The following is a 22,195-nucleotide window of genomic DNA, read 5'->3' as shown; positions in this document are numbered from 1 at the left end:
GTTGCTTTCAGGTCCTTTTGCTCGCGATAGCGACAAAGTTGTCAAACTCACAAAGCGCGTTGCTTTCTGCCACTTCTGAAAGGCGTTGATTGATTCTGTTGGAAATGACAGGATGAGACAACGCAGATGACGGCAACAAAAACAGTTATTAGGCAGCTATTTACTTAACCCGACGCAAAACAAGACGACTCCCAGAGTGTGAGAGCGCAGCAGGAAGTAGCATGTAGCACCAACAGCTAACGAGGATTGCTACTCACAAGGATAAGCACTTTGCTAATTGTATTCTCCGGATGGAACGCGCACGGATCATGGCATTTTGCTCCCGTTGTGTGGTTTATCCCGTGGAGCCAATTAGCGTCTGAGAGGCGCAAACTTTTCACAAAGTTCACACATGTTAGCATGTTAGCGGCGCTGGCTCTTTAAAATTCCCTCAAAATTGATTAGCGGCCCGCTTTAAATCCGACGTGCCTGGCGCTATAACATGCAGGGATTTAAAAAGTCTCGTTCCTAAAGAATTGCATTAATGTTACATGAGTGCGAACTGCATGAAATTTGCTCGCACCATTTGCTCACTCAACCCTATTAACTCCAGTGGTAATCGACACCCGCCCCCCCCCCCAATCCCCATGTATCCACATCTCATCAAATCACTCTTAATACATGTTAACACACCATAGAGGGAGTAATAGTCAGAGGCAGCATTATCCAAATCGCCCTCATGAATAATGTAAATACATGTAAGGATGCCTGGTTGCCATGCTAAAAGGTCCTTTTTTTTCTTTTACAGCATGCAGCAGCATTAACTCTGATTAATCTGAGATGCATTTGAATGAATTCTCAATGTAAATTCACCACAATTCTGCCTCCGAAAGGAAAGAGAGTACAGGTCATTTGAATACCACTGATGGGGCTGATGGCACACTGTTATGCTTTTTTTTTTGAATTGCACGGGTAAATATTGCGTATGGAGGTCTTGAATTAATTCACAGATTGAGCAATTATTCCCTCAGGCGTTTTCCTGCCGGCGGCCCCCACATAATACTTAATGGACCTGAGCCTTTCATAAACCCCAAATAAGTAATCTGATCATGACAGCGTGGAATTTACTGGGTTTCCACTGCACATGGAAGGTGGATGCCGTATGGGCTAATACACCTGTTCAAATGTAATCCCCGCTCAGCTGATAATATAAAGGAAAGGCTGCTCTTCCATGCAAAAAGACTTGGAGTTGTTTGTCGAAGCAGAGACACGCGCACGGAGGACACACAATGCAATACACTTAATCTATATCAGTGGCTCCCAGCATGGAGATTATTTTGAGGGGGTAACCTACAGAAATCAGGGACGGGAACCAAGCGACTGCCCCCCCCCGCCCCCCCCCCTCAGCTGGTTGACTGCCTGTGTGACTCAAGTGATATTACGCTTTTTTTTGTAATGCCTACCCACACAGATCTTTGCACCAATCAAATTAGCAGCACCCGACACTGTCAGTCGGTCACCAAACTTTCACGGCTCTTGGAGTAAAAAAAAAAAACCCCCGAACAACTTTCATTTTCAGGTGTTTTTTTGTTTTTTTTCAAAGCCTGAAGAGGTGAAATCTTCCACTATTTCATGTGTATTTAAAAGGGCTTTAAGAGGCGAAATGATTCAGTCTTTTACTTTTTTTAAACAGCCAAACTCAAATCAAGTGAGAACCTGGGTACTTTCACCTCAAACAGTCCTTGAAATGAGACGCACCACAATCGAACCCCAACCTGTTATGAGGGGGTCATAAGTGGACATTCCTTCTTTTAAAGGGATCACGAGCCAAAAAAGGTTGGGAGGGGGGAGGGTGGAGGGGGGGGGAGTTGTTTGTTGAGTTTTATGAAAATGTTACAGAATATTAATTTATCATAATGGGACTGAGAAGCTAAAGCTTTAATGGGGTCATAACTTTGTGTGTGTGTGTGTGTGTTTTTGTACTGAGAACGTGCTACAAGAAGACTCACATATGGTCATACAGACCCCCTGTGGGGGGTTTGTATGTTTGTACTGTGTGTGTGTGTGTGTGTGTACACATGCCCTGAGAAAAGAGGGAAAAAAAGCCCGACTCCCCCCACCTCCCTGAACTTCTTCACCTGCATTCAGACAGATGGGGTGAAAGCAGAAAGAAAGGCCGGCATATAACAGAAGATGGGAAGAAATGAAGTGGATTGTGGTGTGTGTGTGTGTGGTGGTGGTGGTGGTGGGGGGGGGGGTCTAATTGGCCTTTTCCTGGTCCTCAGGTTCACTCTAATTAAGGCCCTGAGAGCCGGGGTCTGGGCATCTGGACACCAGCGTTTTGCCGCCACTGCCGCCGCAGCGCCGGGGGAAGACAATGATAGCCAATTATCCCTTTTTATTCAGCCAAAGGAGGCCTTAGCAGGTCATCATTAAGGCATATGGAGGGGATGGTGGGAGGGGGGTCTGTGTACAGGGGAATGCCAGACAGTGGGGGTGGGCAAGGCAGGTGGTAAGGCGGTGTTTGTGTGTATGTAAGTGTGTGTGTGTGTGTGTGTGTGTGTGTGTGTGCCGGGTTGTATTGATAATCCCAGAACATCCCCAGGGTGGCTGTGTGATGACGTTCAGTGGTTAGCTTAATTCTCACCGTGTGTGTTTCAACAGTTGCTTCAAATTCAGATTTAGTCCGTAAGCAGCCGTGAAAAAAATGAAATGCTGAAGGAGAAACCCCCCCCCCCCCAAAAAAAGGCTGTGAAATTTGGTAGGCCATCAACGTAGGCAGGGAGTTAAAGTCACGTCCTCTGTATGCTTCTTAAACTTACGAGGCTTTTGCAATGAGAATCACATTCTACACTTAAAAATGTACACATGGTGTGTAGTTTACAAGCTTATTCCAGTATTTCTGGACTTAAAATTGCATATGCAGCCTATATATATATAATGTATTTGAATTATATATATACAGTGCTTAACAAATGTATTAGCCCACCACCCAGTGTAAGGTGTTTGCCCCCGCTGCCCTAAATGAACAGTATTGCTGATGACCAAAATATTTGATGTCTCTGTAATGGTTAATCCACCAGTATGTGCAAGCCGAGCTCTTTAATCCAAATGATATCTTTAATGCTAAAATATAATTATTGTTGTCATCCATGAATTCTCGAATTTACTGTTTTACAAAAAAAGCAGAAAAAAATAGTAAAGCACGTTATTATTATTTTTTGATTGAGATGCCAGATTACAGTTATTTACTTGCATTCCTGAACAGAAACATTTGTTTAGTGGTTGCAAAGAATGCAAGCTGTTATCAGGGCCAAAGGAGGTCGTACACAATATTAAGATTTGTGGTTAATATATGTGAATAAGGACTATTTAGTTGCTCCAGGTTGTTATTTGCCTAATAAATAACAATACAATTTTTAGTTTGAAACAAGTTTTTGACAGATTTCTAAAATATTTGTGTTTTCTCATTTTTATGACAGGTGGTCTAATACATTTGTTAAGCACTGTATATATATATACATATATATATATATATATATGTATATATATATAATTCAAATACAGGATGAAAATGCGAGTGACTTTTCCCTCTAGCCTTTCACCTATAAAATAAATAAACAAGTACAATAGTCATTATTTATCCACCAGAATTCTATTCATGGCAGTGTGGAGAGCTCTGAAACACCACTTAGACGTTTCATGTTGGGCAAATCTAATTTACGGAGGACATAATTGAGCAGTTAACTCAAGCAACAAAGAGGAAAAACAAATGATTGTGCACCGGGAGGACTTGGGACTCATGACCTCAGTATTTAATTAAAGACAGTCATTCTCACTACCGCCCTGCGCAGGGCCATCACAGGGATGTTGCACTCGTGATCTTTCTTTGTGATTTTATGAATTTTCCGAACTGCAGCACTTTTTCGACAAAGGCGAGTGTCTCGGTGTTCGGTTCAGCGAGAGGGTTGTGGGTCCAATTTCTAGTGCTCTGCATTTGGAGGTGGCATGTCCTTCCTGTATTCAGTGTGGGTTCCCTCCATAGTCAGCTGAAGACTTTAAACTGTCCATAGTTTTTTCACCCCGCCGTGAATTGGGCTTTTCGCACTGCAGAATATTAACATTTTGAACATTTCCTGTAAATCTGTCGATCTTCTTCAGGAGAATTAGCATGCCGGCGCATCAAGGCTGAATGCTGCAAGTATTCCACTGGTGTTTGATACTTCTTCTACTACTACCATCCAGTACGTTTAAGAAGTGCTATTGATTTCATATGCATCACAGCTGGGAACGTCCAAAAATTCCAGCAGCCACAATCGCTGAAACTCAAATATTCAAGAAACCAGGCATAAGATCTCTCAAACTTGAATTTTCTTTCCTTATGGGCTGCTCTGTTTTCATTGAATGGGGGGGGGGGGGGGGGGGGGACAGATTCAGATTCAGTGGACATGGCTGGGTCAACAGCCATGATACTGTGGGAATATAGAACTTCCCTGCCTGATCATTGTTGTGCTTGCTGAGTTTATAGCAAGTGGTTATTGATTGGTTTGATGAGCAGGAACACCTCCTCAACCTGTCTTCAGTGTGCACGGTATGTGTATGGCCGAGGGAAGTTGAGGGTGCTTTGTTTCAACGGTTACCTCCCCCAGGCATCAACAGAAATGATTGATTTTCCTGTGGTAGAATCAAACAAGAGTAGTAGGTATTCATGACTGTCTGACTAAATAAAACCACTCCTTACAGTACATACAAAAATGATCTAGGACAATGATACTCAGTGGCTCAGCTTGGGAACCTTTCATGAATGCAAGAGAACATTATATATATATATATATAGCACCTTTCATGTACAAAATGCCTAACATTAGGTACAGAACTACAGAAGGCAAGTGCATTGTAGGTCTTTAGTTTTTGACAATGGTAAGCAACAAAGAGACTGTGGATTGAAGGGATCTACATTGGATATATCTTACCAACAAAACATACCACCAAATTTGGGGTCAAGTTCATTGATACATTCATAGACAAGTACAAGATTTATCCCAAAGCTAACTGTGCAGCTATTTTCCTTGTGCCACTTAAAACCATGGCAGCAGCTTTCTGTATGTAGCTGTAGCTGATTTGTGGACCTGTGAACAGAAAGAAAAAGTTTGACCACAGCAACATTCTTCACATCATATGTTGTAATGTTCCCCTGGGTGGTAACATTCAGATTTCTTGCCATAGGTGTGATGTACTGAGTATACAGTAGTCGCAGATTCAGAATCAGGTTCAGAAACTATTTATTGCCAAGTAACATACATTACAAGGAATTTGCCGTGGTCTGATGGTGCTACATTTTTTTTTTTAACATATAACATATAATCTGACAGACAACAAGCATGTAAAAATATGTAAAAATATAAAGGTAAAGATTCTCTCCTTGCTGCTACGGACTGCTTTTTTCCTGATTCACTGAGAGGAAAATTTGAGTCCGCCACAAACTGATCAGAGATGCCGATTTTAAGAGAGTAAAAGGGTCTCAGGTCATCAGGATTATCTGCTCTATAGCTGGGTGTCATCTGCATAGCACTGCAATTCGATAATTGGCCTTATCAGTCTTAAGCCCTGGTCCAACTACAAGGCTCTGGTGAAATCTGTGGCATGCGTAGATTGGTGACGTAGGGATGGAGGGCTATTTGGTTAACTACTGTTGGCGAGTCAACGGCTGCTACATTAGCTGGCTGGGAATATGCTAGCACTGTGCAGTCAGTGAGCGACATAGCTTGCGGAACGTCAGCTAGAAATCTTGTTAGCCCTGTCGCTAAAAGGGTTTATTTAAGTCTAATTAATATAATATTTCAGTATCATGTGTTGTTGGGCCACAATCTGAGTAACCGCTGCCATGACTAATATTTGGCACCAAAAACGCAAAGGTGTAAATGACACTGAGAACAAAGGAATTGAGGAAACATTTTTAATTAAAAAAAAAAAAAAAAAGGTGAAAAGCAGGAAAACTGTCTCAGAGGGTCTGAATGACAGACCGGCTAATCTCTTCTCCTTCTTATTTTAATCATGATCAAGGTCCCGGTGTTTACTTGCGGCACGCACAAACAAAATGTTAATCTGGTTTAAAGGTGCCCTCCTCGCTGGACCGCCTGTGATAACAAAATTAAAATGGTGACCATGGCCATGGCCACTGAGCAACAACACACACACACATACACACACAACGGACACACTGCCTTTTACCTCAGGTATGAGCTTGTTTGTGACTGTGAAGGCACTGATTCAAATCCAAAGTGGCACTCCTGACCTTCTTGTCCTCTAGAACGGCTGAGAGTTGGTAGAAATACTACATTGCCGGATGGTCCCAGATTCATAGATGTCGGCCACAAATTTAAAGTCAGCGTGTGCATTAGAATTTGATGTTTCCCCTCGTACAAGTGGAGCCTTTGGCCTGATGGGGGCACTGCAGAGGTGGTCAGAAAAGGCCAGGAAGTTGCCAAAAAACGAAGGAAATCCAGCCTTTAGTTCGCAAGATAGGCCCACCTTGTCACAAGTGACTCCACGTGGATGCTCATGCTGCTCTGTAACTGCTGGAGGTGTGGCATACATATTATTGTGTTATACATATTATAGTTTCATTACTGATACATGGACATGAACACAAAGAAGCAACTACTTTACACACTGCTGGTAGTTTAATCTACAACATGCACTATATTTAAGTTACTGATCATATGTTTGAAGGAACATTCAAAAGTACAATACTTAAAACTCTAAAACACAGTGGAGCAGAGGTGTAAAAATCACATACTTAAACAAAGTATAAGTACTTCAGAGCTACTTACTTACTTGACTTTCCACCACTGCTTGCCACGGACCAACACGTTGATGGAAAAAGTGGAAGTCTTGACGTGACAGTGGTGCTGGAAGAAAAAGGCCCGGTGGTGTCAACCACCGACTGTTTCGTGCAGCCTCCACCCGCTGCTCTGACTCAACAGGGAGGTGATGCAGCTATAAAGGGATGCGAAAGCAAGAGCGCGACCACACTCCTCGTTTGCTTAACTGCGTACAGACACAAGGGGAGGAACGGCCCTTTCACCTTCTGCGAACAGGAGCTATCTCGCTAATACAGGGGTCCGGGCTGGGGAGGTGTAGTCATTTGCATTCCATTAGACAGGCTGGGGTTTGCGGTCCGCTGGCCTCCCTCCCATCCCAGAGCCACCGGTCAGACGTCAGATCCCGCTGTCAGGTTCAGGGCGCGATACGCCGCACACATCCAGCGCTGTCGCTCAGTCACAGGATGTGGCTTATGAACCCAAACCGACGTGCTTTTTCCGCCGGTGGATTGGATGCATGCACTCGCTTGGTCTCCTCATTTGTTTGAAGCTAAACATCCTGTGTCGACAGACCACAACTCACGGCGACAAGGTGCCAGAGGAGCACCTGTTGCTAACGGTTTGTTACTGGCAGGGCTTGGCTCTGACTCTGTGCCAAGCGTTCATCTGTCTACCTTTTCGTTAGACTGCTGTCACGCTTACAACCTCTCCAAATCTAAAATCTATCACCCCCGCGGGCTTAAACAAGGCAGCTGTAAAAAAAAAGAGTGCGGTTTCCCCCCCTCTGCTGACGGATGACGAGCGACTTTGGCCAGCTTGGTTGCATTCAAAATGCACATCTCCGCTGTCCGTGCACATGCTCAGCATGCTGCAAAAAAAGTCCAGATATTTTGGTAAGAATATGATGAATTATCACATGGTAAAAGAAAATCGAAGAAAAAATTGCACGCTTATCTCCATTAGAAGCACCAGTAAGCAGCTACAACCGCTGCCTGAAGTCCGAGCAGACCACGACCACTTTCACTGCGGGAAAACTACGCATTTTTACGCACTTCTACGCAGCTACCTCTCGAGACTGCAGCTGGCTGGAGTGTTTTTGAAACTGGGCAGAAAAAGTCGGCAGTTGCAGGTCTTTTCACAACATGTGGTTACTAAGAAAAGAAGAGACCTGCAAACTCCACGCAGTGCTGCGTGTCTGAGCAAAATCCCATGAATACATCAAATGCGCAACAAACAAGCAAGCAAACAAGAAAAAAACAGTGGAGCGTGCAGACTTGATAATTAATATGAGTCAATTATAGCCCCTCTATATCAGAAACCAAACCGTACGGGGGTAGGGGGTGGGGGTGGGGGTGGGGGGGGGGATGCAAATCTGACCTGAGGTTAAACAGAGTTTCTCCCCAAAATAAACTCCTCACCTGTGTTGTCTCAACTGTAATCCTAATCAGACATGATTAATCCTTAATGCGATTAATGACAGTGAAAGTTAAGAGAACAAGTGGGGCAGCGGAAGAGCTGAACAGCTCCGTCCCCCCCCCCACCCCCACCCCCTCGGACTGCGCTTGATCCATGTAGATGAGCAGCAATAGCCACCATCAGCTGATCGTGGCATTCTGCTTGGCGGGCTCCTTTAAGTTCCTCCGTGAAACTTTGCCCAAAGTGTTAACTGGAGGCGGGGGTGGGGTGGCGGGGATGGGGTGGGGAGAAAAAAAGGGAGCCGAGCTGTGCTGCTGATGTTCGTGGGGGATTTGAATGAATATCACGATAAAGCCCCGCTAATCTCCCATTCCAATCTGATTCTCGGCAGGATACGTCTCTTATTTCTATACTTAGGTGACCCAAACCGCTTCTTTTTGTGGATGTTCGGTTCCGCGGGATCAGTGGGAAATTGGAAAGAGAGATGTAGCGCGCGCGTGCCACCTCAAATTGGATTGCACGGCGCCTTAAATGAAAGCAAATAATTTCACGGCTAATGGGCTTAATTTCGGGAAATAATTCCAGATTTCCACAGTTGGCTATTTTGCATGTGATTACTGCAGAGGGCTTGATACTTTTGGGGAGGTTGTTTTTTTTTTTTTTTTTGTGCGTGTTGCGTTCGTCGAATGTGCTTCCGCTGATGACTTTTTTTTAATTTTTTTTTTTAGTGCATCCGAAGTTGATCAAACATCTGACATCTCTTGCTTCGACCACTTCCCTTTGAGCTCCCCACTGGTTGTTGTAGGTGGTGATGGGAGCGGCGCCGCTGTTCTCCCCCTGGCTTTTATTCACCGGGGGGGGGGGGACAGAACAGAAGGAACAAAGTTATTACCAAAAAAAAAAACAAAAAAAAAAAAGGATAAAAGAAATGAAAAAAAAAAAAAAAACTGACATAAACAAGAAGTAAAAAATGTGATTGCCAACAAAGAAGTGATTAAGCCTCACAAAAAAAAGAAAAGAAAAAAAGTCTTCAGTGGTTAAATAAATAAAGAAATAGCTGTAATTAAATAATGAATGAAGGAATCAGTCCATAAAGCGTTGATTGATGTCCAGGAAAGGGGGTCTTTCTAATGGAGGCTGGCTGACAGTGATTGCGAAGGCCCATTTACCAGCTGATGTTTTGTTATGATTGGACATGTCAGTCTTCCTCCTCTGATTAAAAAGAGAGGGGGAAAAAAAAAAAAAGCCCAAATGCGCCCTGCGTCCTTTTCTTTATGTTTTGTTTTTTTTTCCTATTCTCTTTCCATCCGCAGGCAGAAAGCAACGGGTGCATATTATTTTGTCAATCCGCTGGATTGGAAGTATGTGTGTGTGTTTGTGTGTGTGTGGGGGGGGGGTTTGTAAAGATGCCAGCTGCCCTTTACGTGTCCTACCTTGTGCCACTTTCTTCCGGGTGTTGGAGCTTAGTCATGTAATGGCTGTTTGTGCTGTTCGGGGGCAAACAGGTTTCAAACGGATTGTTTTGCTTTCCTATTCAAAAGAACCGCTTCCTGTGAACAGTTTTTTTTTTTCCTGTGGTCTAACACTGGCTCCTTGAGATGCTTCTGCGTGCATAATGCGTACGGGAGCTGACCTCTGGGCCAAACGCAAGCCGGGGCGCATTCGGCTCTCGGTTGCTACATGTGGCTTGTTCGCCCGGCACGGCGTGATAAACAAGATGCTGTCATATTATTATGACTCGCTTGCCACTTGTGGAGTAGAACCCTGCAGAAAATCCTGAGCGACCACTGAGGAGGCCGAGGTCATGGCCAGGTGTGCACATTTTACACACACATATATATATATAGCTTTAAAGGGCTGGTTCAGATATTTCTTAGGCACGAAACCTTGACATAAATTAAAAAATCTCTTTTAAAATCTCAATTAAAGTACATGGGGTAGAGAAGCAACCTTTAGACCAACTGTAGGGAGATAGAAAATGGATATACGGATAGAATATAAATGTTTACTGAATAAACATTTTTTACAGTGAATTCTTCCTAGGTGGGTGTTGGGTGATTTGGATTCAGCTTTTCCCAGGACTGGCCCTGCTCCTGAGCATATCTCTGACTTTGTAACCCCCCCCCCCTTTAGTATTTTGGCCTTCGGGTGCGTCACTCAGCAGCTTGTTCCACATGTACTACATGGAGCCAATTAGGTCAGACAGCTGGTTCGGACGGGACGCCAAGCGACGAGAGGTTGAAAACCTTAAGGGAACTGTCAGATGTTAAACGCAAAGGAATGGACACAGTTACTGCCACGGCACGGGTGTCCAAACCAGGCACAAATGGACACTAAAGGCCTCAGCATGCCTCAAAGTAAGTGCTTGTCAGATCATCTAACCGTAAGTGCGTTTCCACCCCCCCCCCCCTCAACTGTTTTTCTGTGTGAAAGTCTGAATCAATACACACATCTTTGCCTTTGGGAGTACCCCAATGACTGGTGTGCTTTAAGTATACTGAGGCCTTAAAGGCTCCATACAGCAGGTTGGTGCAGGTGCTGTCAGCTGTTTAGGGTCCGTTATTCTCGGATGAATAGGCCTTTTCACACGTACAATTGAGCTTTTATCGACACTACATTTACTGGCATAACTTTATACACAACATTATCCCTTATCTTATGACGTGAAAGAGACTGATAAGGTGACATTTGGGCCTGCCACTTTAAAATATACCAACATCACGAAAACATGCTCGGCATCCCAAAGAGTTACAAAAGTTCCTCTTTCCTTCCACACACAGCATTTGTCTGGAACTCTCACACCCTCTAACTCCCTGCAGACTTCATGCCGCAGCGCAGTCCAGAGCCAAAGTGCTATTTTACCCGAACTCACTGTAGTGTACCAACCAGCTCCTTAATACGGAGTGCTGCCGGTCCCCCTCTCTTACAGCGGCGACCCCTTTCAAGCTGCCATATGGAGGAACGAAGAGTCCGTCTTTGTTGTCCCCACCTCTGCTGCTCTCTGCAGGCTGGCCCGTCTCCCAGAAACTAAGTTTAAGGCGACTTTAAGTTTAACAACGTGGCCCCCGGAGTTCGGCGCGTCAGATGCTGCCGCACCGACAGGGATGCACTGCGTAGAGATGGGGCAGCAACAGATGGAGGTCTGTGCGGGTCACTCCTGCCTGGATCTCGCCTCAGCAATGCTCTTTGAGGATTCTAGCAGAGCAGAATGGCCCTTAAAGTCTCTCAATGAACAATAAATGACTAAACTATGACTTGGAGCTGCATAAAACCCTCAAGGGCAGCTGTTTGGAAATATAAACACATGGTGAAACCGTTCTGAGGCTGACGGGTTGAGAGTGGTTTACATATTCAAATGTCGGGAGCTTGGACAGTGCTCTGCAGTAGTGTGTAAGCGCTGTGACTCTGTGACTCTACGATTACTTGTGGCAAAGAAACTTGATCGATGGATGCAATTTGCTTCATTTCGAATGTTCGTTAACGACGGGTCTCTTGTCACTGTCTCGTTGTGATTTGCTTGAGACTGGAGCACAGACCAAGAGGCGAGGGGGGGGGGGGGGGGTAGCTGGTGACTCCTGGAGCACAGGGGGGGCAAAGAAGTACAAGGAGAATCTACCAGTGGCGATACTGTGGAGTTACTGAGCCTGAGCGCAGCTATCGCAGAAACTGGAACAACAAGGAAGGTAGCACAGCCTGGGGTTGACACCCAGAGAGTGACTGTAGACAGGTGTAAGAGGGCGGGAACAGGTTGGAACGACACACCCACAAGCACAAATTGGGACATGGAAGACACAGGAGGACTGGGTGAACACGGGGAAACTGTGACGTGTTGATACTGTAATAACCAATACCGTCACTGGAGAGAGGTAAATGCCTGGGTTTGTGTTGCATTTACATTTTACATAAAAGACCAGGTCAGGGATACTCAACCTCCTTTGCCCGGAGGCCATTTTTGCAAGACGACGCGAGGCCAGGGGCCAGTTGATGAACAGACATTAGCAGGTCTCGGGCCTTTCTGCCGGGAAGCCTTTCTAACAGATGGTTAATGTTTGCGAAACGGTCGCAGTCGGTTTTGGTCCTTCGGCGCACTGCACAGATAGGCTGACGTGCAACTTCCCACGCAACAGCCGAGGGACATTATTGACCATTTACTAATTCGTATAAGCAACAACGAAAAAAGTGTGAATCAATCTATTTTCATTGTGAATTAGAAAAATGGTCGGCGGGCCGCCCAGCACCCTGTAGCCCACAGGCCGTGAGTCCTAGTGAGGACTAGGTGGTCTGGTTTTTAGGCTAAAGAGTATTAGAGGAACACGAGAGCTAACTAATAACATAAATAACGATTATTATTTCAGCTACAAAAATACTTCTCCTTGAAAACACATCAAATTAAAATCTGCCCTGTGAATCACGTGGACACCCTCCGTCGGCTCCATTTGGTTTACCTGCTGAAGTGTTTTGCATGGCGACCAGGCTGTGGGTGAAATAGGCCACAGGCTACAATTTACCGACACGGGCGGAATACATTTTCGAAAGCGCTAGGACGGAGACGTGGGAGCACAATCATAGCCATTGTCCTCCCCGCACCTTTCAAGCATGCGCCTTATCCACGTAGGACTGATAAACACGGCACAATGTAGTGTTCAGACTTTAAATGGAGGGTTAAAGTTGAGGTTAATCCTGTCCAATAACACTGATAAGCAACATATTAGAATATCCCCCTCCACACACACACACACACACACACACACACTCGTTGTATCTTAATGTAAGCTGAGGTCATGAGGAGTGGCCAACACCATTACAAATGGCTGTAGCACTAAACACATCAACAGTAGCAAAAGAGGAAAGAGCACATTAATCCAGGCCAGTCGATACTTGTTAGCAGGGCCGGGCCTAATAAATAACCCAGAGTCTGGTCCCGGGGTCGGCCCATGTCATTCAGCCGCCTGTGGCATCTTAATGTGCTGTTTTAATCAGGGCCAGCGGCTGCTAAAGGGCTTACGCTAGCACATTGCCTGCTACATTTCCCCGCACGTTCCAGGGATTTACATAGAGGGCCAGTAAACCATCGCCAGAGCCCCTTGTCCTGCCTTGTTATTCCCATTCTCATTCCCTGTATCAAAACCTCCCTGCGTCCCCGGGTAGCTTGTCACACTGAGACTCACCCCCCCCACCCTTTTTCTTTTTTTCTTTTTTTTTTTTTGTACAAAATTAAAAAGGGAAATGGCTGGCGTTGGGTCAGGGGCAGTAAGGAAGGCTTTGGTAGGTAATGATGCTGGAACCCCCATTTTACCGGCCTTTATCCTGTTAGAGTTTTTAAAAAAAAAGGGTCTGAGGTCTGCAGAAGGGGGGGGCAGAAGTTGGATGTTAATACAGATATTGTTCAAAGATTATAGCAGGTTCGCTGAGGTTCAGCTGGCAGATTTAAGTCGCTGCCTTTCTGCACCGGTAACCATGCCAACTGCACTGGGAAACTATTAAAACAGCTCTGCATCGCAAAGTAGGGACACCCCATACGAAAAGAAGCAAAATGGCAGTCTATTGGCCCACAAACCCAGGATAAGCTTCTCATCAGTTTGGGAACAGCAGGCTGCTTATGGGACAAAACTCTTCCGCAGAGGAGAGGATTTTGACTCAGCGACTCATTTTCATACATATTGTTTCCATAACTTTAGGGGTCGGATGAGCTAATGGCGGAATGGCGTGGAGTCTTTCCAAGGCATTGTTTGTCAGCTGAGGCCTCAGCGTCGCTGTGGCTTGTCATTTATTGCCGTGCAACTTGAATTGTCAGATCTGACCTGACACGTTAGCGCTGCAGGCCTACAGCAAGTCACGCCAGATTCACAGGTAGGATGTGTTGGCTTTGTTTAGAAGGATCACAAATCTCGATCCAAAGTCAGCAGGCAGCAACACTAAACCAAATCGAAGAATTTTGGTGGTTCGCGGTAATGAAAATATATCATATTGCTACATCCCACTAATACAATCGACTGCACCAATAGGCCCTTTTATTAAGAAAGAGTTTCACAGTTTGGGAACTATGCTTACTCGCTGTCTTGCCGAGAATTAGATTTGATTGATACCAGTGCCATGTCTGTAAACTAAATATGAAGCTAGAGCCAGCAAGCAGTTAGCCTAGCTTAGCATAAAGACTGGAAGCAAGGGGGGGGGGGGGGGTGACAGCTAGCCCGGCTCTGTCCAAAGCAACACAATCTGCCTACCTGCGCCTCTACCGCTCACTGATTAACATGTCAAATCGACTTTGCTTGAGTTTGTTTTAACGGGGCGCTACGAGCTGGAACCATTTCTCGCTCTGTCGCTAAAGGTGAGGTTGCCAGGTAACCTGGCGGACACTCCAGGAAGTCACTGGCCTGGCCAAGAAATTGTCCTGCACGTAATCCCCCATTTTAACGTTCCGGTTTGTGTACAGATAAAACAAACCTCTAACAATGTGCTAGCTGTCTCGCCCCGCTTCCAGTCTTTATGCTGTGCTGGGTTAGTTGAATTGGGGCTCTAGCGCCATTGTCAGATCAGGACGTGAGTGTTGTCGACCTTTTCACTGAACTCCGACCGAATGAGCGCATTTCTAAAAATGATGAACTACTCGACGTGGAGGCTGTGGCTCCGGAGGTAGAGTGGCCGTCTACTGATCACGGGGGTTGCGGTTCAACCCCTCCCGTCTTTGGTGGAGACGCTGACCCCCCAAATTAGCCCCCTGATGTATTATTTGGAATCTGAGGCCTGAGCCCCTCCAGAGCTGGAGCCTTCTCCCGGTTTATCCATTCAGACTGGTTGGTAGTTCATTGGTGAAAACACACCATCTCATTAAACATGGCAATATACTTATTGAGGAAACATTGCCCTTCTTCTTGCTATCCCTCTCCCCCCTCTATTTTCCTTGCAGCACAGTGCGAGCCACCAGCTGTAAAACTAGTAAAACAGTGGTGGGAGGTGTTGAGCTCTTTTGCTCTTATCACAAATCACAGACCTGTGCTGTTTCTGACTGGGATGCAAGGGTGGGGTGAGGGGTGGTGTGGGGCTCAGACCGGCACTCTTTTCTTTTGTTATCCCCGATCAGGAGAGCCAGGCAACAGATGTCATGCTTTTGAATTGGCTCCTGAAGCGTGACCCCAGAGGTCAAGGTCATACATACATAGGTTTGGTTACCTTAAGGGTTAGGGGACCTTTGTGGTCATGGGTTAAAACGGTGATTATCGGTTTGAAACAGGAAGTGACCAGCGTGTTAAAGCCTCTATAATCACATCACATGACTTCCTCCTTTGCTCCTGTCATAATTCCCACAGCAGCTAGAGGACTGTGGTAAACAGATGTTGTTTAGGGGCAATGGCTGAAATGAGTGATGCTGACTTTCTTCTTGGACAGTCGCCTTTATTCTCATAGAACTCTTTTAGAACCCTTTGGATAATGTCTAATTGCATTGTCACCCTGCTATGACATTAAATATTTATGAGTTGGATGAAATGTTGTAATTTTGGAGATAGACTTTGGATGTTTTCATTTGGCAACCACAGTTTCAGTCAGAGACTTATACGAATGAATTGACCATTTCTCGCAAAGGACCATTCACCAAATTCAAAAATCAGATTTCAGACAATATTGACAATACCAAAAGTTTAGCACATGAGGTCACATTGAAATGTTTACCCTTGTTCTCTGGCTCTTTTAATTAAAAACTAGTTTATGAACCTAATCTTTGCCTTAACCCCAATATTAAACCTAGGTTTTCAAATGAACTTTACCTCTTAGTGTTGATAAATTCTCAACTAAATAGTGCTAAAATATATTGACATTTAGATGGACTGAATTATGTCCATCCATCCTTTTGCTATTTTTTTTTTTTTTACCCCAGGGTCTCTCACCAGTTGAACATGCTCGGAAAAACCTCCCAAAGGAAGGCCCCTGATCAGATGCCCGAACCACCTCAACTGGCTCCTTACGACGCAAAAGGATCAGCGGCTCTACTCCGAGCTCCTACCGGATGTCTGACATCCTCACCCTCTCTCTAAGGCTGAGGTGAGCCACTCTGCGGTGGAAACTCATTTCGGCCTCTCGTATCCGCGACCTCATTACTACCCAAAGTTCACGACCACAGGTGCGGTTTGGAACGTAGACCAAGTGGTGATGCCGCCCCACCAATCCGCCTGTCGATCTCACGCTCCATTTTACCCTCGTGAACAAGACCCAGAGATAAATTATGTCCAACCACAAAAATCTACTCAGGTGGGGGGGCTCTGTATTCCGTATTCAATCCAACTTCTCATCTCCATCAGACCAAAATAATATATAACTTCTGAACTCATGAATGAGCACTCAGAGTGCGGGCTGAGGCGGTCACGGAGCTCGGCGAAACAATACCGAGTTCTTCAGGGAGCCCCATAGGTGCAGAGAGAGTCAGATCAAGACGGAGAGAGGAGTGTGTGCGCTGCATGGCTAAAGCTGCTCCCTCACCCTGGGAACAGCAACATCAATAGAGCAGAGGGGGGGGGTATTAGCCCGGCCCAGGCATAGGTTACCCAGGAATTAATGAACTTTCAGTCGGACTCCTTATCCCGGCGTATTGACAGGATGAAGTCGGAAAGCCTCGCCGGTCCTCAGCGCTCTGCTCCCGAGTGGAAGAACAGAGAGGGAGAGTTTCCTGAAATGAAAAAGCGATGGTTCTTATCTCTGAGACAGGTTGTAAGAAGGGCCGGCGAACAAGGCAGAGGGCACACACACACACACACACACACACACGCAAACGTGGTGAAATCTCAAAGTGAGAAGCGCTCGGCAGTCCTGACCGCAGTGTGTAGAACACTTGGCTCAGGTCAGATAAAAGCAGTCTGGAATGAATCATTCTCTCACTGCTGCATGGGTGATGGAAGCTGTGTGTGTGTGTGTGTGTGTGTGTGTCTGTGTGTGTGTGTGAGGACGGCGGGGGTTGGAGGCCACACGATCCCCCATCTCTTTGCGTGTATCGTCTGCGAGGAAAACACCAGTCTCATATGTGTCGAGATCACTTTTCAATACTTTCATTCCGTGGCGTTTTTAACAAAAAACAAAACAAAAAAAATTTTGATTGTGTCCCACGGCCACGGGAATTCCTGTGAGTTCTGTTCATCCTGCGGGTCCCACCTTAAAGGCCAACGCAGGAAGCAGAGTGCCCTTCATTTTTTTTTGTCTCATCACTGACCACCAGCTAACGTTCGCTTCATTTAAAACCGTAATCACAATCCTTCTTTGACATTAGAACCGCACTGTAACCAACAGCTTTCTTGCCATAACCTTGAGACTGTAGAAAGAAAGAAAGAATTTTGAAAACATACATTTTTTTTCACTGAACGTAGAATCCGCGGAATCATTGTATAGTATGTATGATAGTGCTGTTCTTGCCTGGGCGACAGGGTGACGTCCGGAGGACTGTGTCACGCGACTCGGACTCCGGTCAAACTCCGAGTTCAAAACTTCCTTTGACGAAGACTTTCACGTTGGTATGACTCGAAGGGGTCTCCGTACGCTTTTGATTTGAACGGGCACTGCTTTGAAATTTAAATGGCAGTAAATGTGGTTTAAAAGTTGCATAAAGACTTTACTGTTACTCTCGGTGAAAAGAAGAAGAAGAAGAAGCCGAGGGTGTTGTGAGGACCATTCAATTCAGTTGCATTCATGCAGCACCACATCGCGACAAAAGTCACCTCAGGACATACGGAGCAGGTCTGGGTCCCGCTCTAAGCAGGTTTGAACTGTCAACAAACGGTACAGACAGCGTTTGCAGTGAATAGACGACACCACCACCACCCACACACACACTTACCGCCTTTACTGAACTCATCAAGCGCAGTCTTTTTGTTGCGTTTGGACTGTCCTGCTAATAGAAAATTGACATTTGGGAAGCTTTCATGAAAAAAAAAAAAAAAAAAAAGACAGAGAGAAAAAAAAAATCTAATCTCTAACCTTTTTTAATGAAGCCACAAAAAAAAAGAGGAAGAAGAAGAAGAAGAAGAAAAAAATCTTGAGTGGCAGGGAAAATGCTTAGCATGTGTTGTGTGATCCTTCGCCCGCTGCACAGATATTAAGACTTTTGAATGAATAAATTAGCAGAAGGAAGCAGACGCCAAATCCTTTCCTTTGTGATTAAAGAAAACTCCATCAGATTTTTTATTAGGAGGGGTGTTGCAATGAAAAGGAAAATGGCATTCTTTTGGGTGCCCTGCTCTTACACACACACACACACACACACACACACAGTCACAGTCACTTCACAATTCTCCCGCCTTGTACATTTATTCAAAACATTTCTCCGGGGCACCATTGCTATTCTGTCTGTCTGTGGCTGCACAAAGATTAGCCCTCTGCTGTGATTTAAAAAAGAAAAAAAAAGACCCAAGTAAAGGAGGGGGGTGGGGGGGGTAATCATACTTCCTTTCTTGAATCATTTCTGAAAAGAGAATTTCCTCTAATTCTCCACATAATAATGGCTTCACAGCCTTTATTTGTAAGTGGATGGGTCGGCCTTAATTACAGTCATCGGAGACCCTCGCGCTCCGCTCTCGTAATCTCCAGCATATCGGCACTTGATGAGATGACTGTTTAATAGGTGGTAATATTTCAATTTTCAAAACGTGATTGCCCTTTGTTGATATCGGTTTCTATATAACACCGTGTCGTGTGATTTGCCGGAACGCAGTCGTAATGAACTCACATTTTAATATCCACATTTGAATTTAATTATGACAACGCACACTTTCTTTTTTCTCTCCCCCCCCCCCCCCCCCCCCCCCTTTCCTTTAATGTGGCCATTACTGCAGCAGCACTTTTCTGTGAGGAGAGCGACAAAGACGAGCAGAGGGGCCGGACTGGACGGGAGTCAGGAGACAACAGTTGAGGAACAGCACACACACACACACACACACACACACACTTGTACTTTTGAACTGATGATTTACGACGGAGCCAAGTGCATGCTGGGATTGGGAATGAATGAATGTGAACGGTTAAATGAAAGGCATTGATGGACAATTGATCCGTCAAAAGGACTCGGTGGATGTGTGAATGAATGAATGAATGAATGAATGAACGTTTCCATGGATGGATTTGACATTACATATGTATATAAAAATCCACTTCGACTTCACAGTGTACAAATGACTAAAAGTAAGAAAGTACATTATTTTGTTTGTAGAACAGCTCGTCACCCCTCAATTACAACACAAACATGTAAATAAAAAAATAAATGTAAACATATGCTTTAAATAAGCCGCTGATTGCAGCGCAAAAACACAACGTAATCGTTTTGTTACATGACAGTTTCCTGTTGGACAGATAGCTTTAAAGCAACCGCTAACCGATGCTAACCCGTAGCTGCTAACGGCTAGCTAGCTCAGGCCAAGGGGACAAGCGACCGGAGGGGCAAACAAAAGGCGGAATCGGTGGACGAGCGGCTGAATGAATGGATTCTTCTTGGATTAACGAGTGAATGAATGAATGAATGAATGAAGGGATGAAGCAAGATCCCCTATCCAAAAGGAATAAACAAATGGACTGATGAATGTTTTGAAAAAAATATATATTAAAGAGCTGAGCCTAACCCTCGTTCGTGTATTCGGCAACACGTGAATAAAGGAGTGAAGGGACGGGTGAACGAATGAAATGACGACGAGTAGCGGCAGAGTCGGGCTCGGGGAAAGTGACACTAAAACTGAAATAGTTTGAAACAGAAACATTAATTAACGCCACTGGCTGTTCCATTTAATTGCCTTTAATGCTTTATCGCTCACATCTTTCCTCATTTGCCTGAAAATGTATGCCGCTGTCGTGGGCCGCGGCGAGGAGGTGGTGTCTCCGAAACGCCAGCTTCCTTTCCACTTGTCGTTTTCTTTTTAAATCCGTGTGCCCTTTTTCTGGTCTCACCTTTTGTCATGCAGCGTGTGTCTATGATGCAGAATTATTCAAATCCCGCGTCGGCTTCCTGCTTTATCCACCATCCAACACTGGCCTCAATGAAAGCAGTGTGTGACTTTACTCTGAGGCCCCTGGGAGTTAGCATCATGGATGTGTGTGTGTGTGTGTGTGTGTGTGTGTGTGTGTGTGTGTGTGTGTGTGGCGAGAGCAGCATCCATGCATCCTCAACTGCAGGTCCACCTTGAAGCCTTTCCTCCACTGCCTCGTCCTCAGAGCTGAGACCTGGAGAGGAGGAGGAGGAGGAGGAGGTGGAAGAAGCTCCTTCATCCTGCCTCCTTCCTGAGGTGCTTTCTATTTGCATATGAAACAGGAAAGCCCCTGCCCCCCACGACCAAACAGGTCACTTTGCATCCACTAGAAAAAAAACACGAGTGAACAACTGGAGAGTCTGAATAACCAGCAGCCATGTTTTCCAACAGCGGAACAAAAACTCACACCCAACCAGACTCCTCTTTTTTTTTTTTTGCGTAATGTATATACATTTTCATTTTGGAATAGGGCTCTACATTTTCTTCCAGAATGACGGCCCAGTCAGACCAACATCTAAACCGTGAAATCGCATGACAAGTATTTTTGAAACATTCCCTTCCAAATTGTTGGAAGTGAGAGCCGTTGTTCATGTCTCTGATTTGGGTCTGCGGTCCTCTCCAGAGTAGGGGGCGTCTTCCCCCCTGTGCTTGCTAGAGAAGGGAAGTGAGGGAAAGCACCAGGACTTCATTCTTCTTTTTTTTTGTTGTGTCATATTCCAATCAACCGAGTGTCACTCTCACCGAGCAGGCAACTTCAGGTTAGTTGACGCAACATGAACCAACCTTAAGGTTCGGGGCTCCTGTCGCGGTTAGAGCCGGGTAGGGTTAGAGGACGCACTGTGTTGGGGAGGTCAGGACCCAGATCCTAGGCTTTCCCCGCCATCTAGAGTGGTCGGTCACTAGCAGCCCTACCACGCACCCTACTTCTGCCCGCCACACTTACGCTATTTACTTATACTTTCATATAGCATTTCAGTTGGTTTAGGTTAAATAGGACTGGAGACTTTTGACTTTTGTTGCTTGCCCTAATGCTGTTCTACCTAATAGGCACATTTGTAAGGAACAGCACTGGTGACGGTTGAATGAAAGTCATTTCTTGATGTCTCTAGTTGTGTTTCTGGATCCCTCGCGGTGGGAAAACGCATTCCTCTCGCGCCTTCAAGCGCAGAGGTACCACTTACATCACAAGCCCGGGACTACTGTGGTTAAAGCTTGATGAGTACAGCCCTTCGGCCTACAGAGTGTACCAGAGCAGTGTGTGTTTGAACTTTGCACTAGTCCACCTTAAACTCTGGGCGGCCAACACATGAAAGGACTGCAGCCTCGCAGACTAGATCTGCTCATGGTTCCCGCAAGACTGCAATCCGTTACAGAGGCAAAACCACGTCTCTCACAGTCTACAAGAAGTTTCATGAGGGTTCCACTGCATTTGGTTTTACATTGCCCTCAAGCACATGGCTATTTAGCAGCTGTGTTTTTTTCTGTATCACAGCTAGTCCAGCTGATTGGACTAGATGTAATACAGTAAACTAAGTTACAAGGTGGCGCTAGTACAAGTGTAAGTTTGCATGTTCTCCCTCTGCCTTTATGGGTTTCCTCTGGGTGCTCCTCTGGGTGTATCCAGACCTCATCACATCTTTCAATCATACTCTTAAGCCTCCTCCTGTCCCCCCTGCAGTTCCCCTTATGGGCCTCGTTTCTTCCTCCGGGCCTCATCCTCCTCACTTCCTCCTGGCCTCCCACTTTTGTTGTTGGCCCCAGACTCCCAAGTGTCATGGTCTTGGCTTCACACTGACCACCCACTCCTCCAGATTGCTCCCGCCCTCTCACTTGTCTAAGCCTTGTCCCCTGTAGCTCCCGTTCGGGGGCTCCCATCCTCCTCCAGGCCTCTCCGTGCACCAGCCATGTCCCCGCTATCGCCATAACTGGCAGAATCAGAGGGCAATTAACGTCATGGCTGATGGCGGTATTTATGTTAAACTG

This window comes from Enoplosus armatus, chromosome 15, assembly GCF_043641665.1.
Source record: "Enoplosus armatus isolate fEnoArm2 chromosome 15, fEnoArm2.hap1, whole genome shotgun sequence".
Lineage (NCBI taxonomy): Eukaryota > Metazoa > Chordata > Actinopteri > Centrarchiformes > Enoplosidae > Enoplosus > Enoplosus armatus.
This window is presented reverse-complemented; position numbering follows the sequence as displayed.